Genomic DNA, 2,138 nt, shown 5'->3' with positions numbered 1-2,138 from the left:
CACACACACACACTCAGTGGAAGACCGGTCAAAATTTTCATAATCCCTTTGAGAACAACAACTATATAGGTTACATAGGGTATTCTACACTGTTCCTTAAGGTCTCATGACAGGATATGTAACATTGGTTGAAAAATTGCCTGCTTGCTATTTTATGAGCTCTTAACTACCCTATGATTATTTGGCCCTATTTGTAACAAGAGCTTTTCTTCCAAATATGCTCATACATATTTAGATGAGCTGCATGGTGATTGGTTGAGCAACCACTCACACATGCATTGGAGAGTGCTATGTTAGACATTGTTTGTCTGCTATTTTGTTATTATTTTCACTTCTGAGACTTTTTTATCCGAGAAATCAACTATATAAAGCTAAATATGGGCCGCTTTATGGAAATTGATGGCTAATGGCAAATTTGGTAAGATGTGTTGAGATTTGCAGAGGAAGGAGGTGTCAATAGGACATTAAGGTATTGTGTATGTCCTATTTACCCTCTAAACTGTCATGACACGGTAAAATCGGTTTTGCAATCAATCACCCCTTTAATAGCTTGATATGTCAATTGGTTAGCATTTATCTCAGGAACTATGTCCTCCAGACTTGGGTTCAGTAAAAAATATATACACAATTATTTTGGTCAATATCAAAATCACAATAATTGAACACGATTAGGCTACTTGTTGACTTCTGAAAAGATCTTGCAATTTTTTTTAAAACAGTAGAAAAACTTAAATAAATCAACAAAAAAGCTAAATAATAATTGTTCCCAATTATTCTGTTTTTGTGACCATTGGGAGCCAAAATCATGAGCACGATTACATTTTGGTTAATTGCACAGCCCTACTTTAGATTCCCCCACATATTTTACACCTGTAAGACTAATTACAAGAATTTAGAGGGTTGCGTCTTTTTCCATCTTTTGGAAAATTCAAAAACAGAACAACAAGTGTGTTGTGGATTCAATTGTGTGCATTACTGCTCAATCATGAGATGCAGGACAAAAAATGGGAAAAAGACTTCCAGATAGCCGCTTTATTTGTACAACTCAGATTCCTGAGCACTCATATTAATTTGATTAATTAATTACTGATTAATAATAACCATATAATGTTAATAATTGATTTTTGTTGAAATAGCGAGGACCCAATCATCAGGCGCGTAGCACAAAGTTCTGGGCCCTGTACAAAGGCATTCTCTATCCCATTGATCCAAATTAGACAAAAGCATGCAGACATGATCAGTTCAGTGGATTTATGGGGAAGTTAGAAAAACTTACAGTGACAGCGGTCAAAATTCCAGCGATCAGGCAGATGGTCAGTCAGGTAGGAAGGCGGGCAGGTAGGATGGAAGATAGGCGACTGGGTTTCAGGTAACAGATGCTAGAAAGCCAAACTGTTAGAGAGTGGGGAAAGAGGCTGGTATAAATACTGCAGAGCTGATAAGGAAATGGCGTGACAGTTGGGGAGAGGAACGGGGAAGCTCAGGTAAGGGGATTATTTTACTTCATCTTAAATCCTGTTGATCTAGTTTTTTTTACCTGCAATTGTAACATATGTTTCCTGATGGTGAATATATACATGGGGAATATACAGTATATATATATATATATATATATATATATATGTTTCCTGATTGGTTTCTGGAGGAGGGACATTTTTGACAAAGACACATAAGGAAGAATCAGACATACACTATGAAATAATAATTCCCCGACATGTTTCCTGCTTGGCCAGTAAAGTTTCCTCCATCCTCCCTGCTTTTAGAATTTGTTTTATAGATACACACTAAAACAAATTTAACGTAAAATTTACAGTAACTTACTGGCAACGATTGGCCAGCAAGTTACTGTGAAATTGTTTTACAGCAAAGGTACCGTACTTCCATTTACAGTATTTTATGTATTCATTGCAAAATACAAAACAATTAAACAACATAAGATAAAAAAGTAAAAATACAGTAGTTTACTATTTACAGTAACATAGTGGCTATATTGTGATTTTTTTTGCCACATTTTCTTATTGATTTAGGATAAGCTTTAGTATTCAACTTGCATAGGCATCCTACATATTTTATGGAGTACCATAACATTATTCATTTCTTTAAGTTCATTAATGTTTTTGCTAAAATCTTCACTTGCC

General features: G+C 35.1%; 1 protein-coding gene across 1 annotated transcript in view; it reads right to left on the bottom strand.

Moving 5' to 3' along the window:
• The window catches only part of LOC116689689 (natterin-3), a 2,838-nt gene extending 1,369 nt beyond the window's left edge, over window positions 1–1,469 (bottom strand). Inside the window, exon 1 of the mRNA XM_032516281.1 lies at window positions 1,277–1,469. The gene's annotated coding sequence lies outside the window, so the exon portion shown is untranslated. The remainder of the gene's footprint in view (window positions 1–1,276) is intronic.
• Window positions 1,470–2,138: the final 669 nt, after the last annotated feature.

Source organism: Etheostoma spectabile, chromosome 5 (genome assembly GCF_008692095.1).
Source record: "Etheostoma spectabile isolate EspeVRDwgs_2016 chromosome 5, UIUC_Espe_1.0, whole genome shotgun sequence".
Lineage (NCBI taxonomy): Eukaryota > Metazoa > Chordata > Actinopteri > Perciformes > Percidae > Etheostoma > Etheostoma spectabile.
The sequence above is the reverse complement of the archived record's forward strand: the minus strand, read 5'-3'. Positions and strand labels throughout refer to the sequence as shown.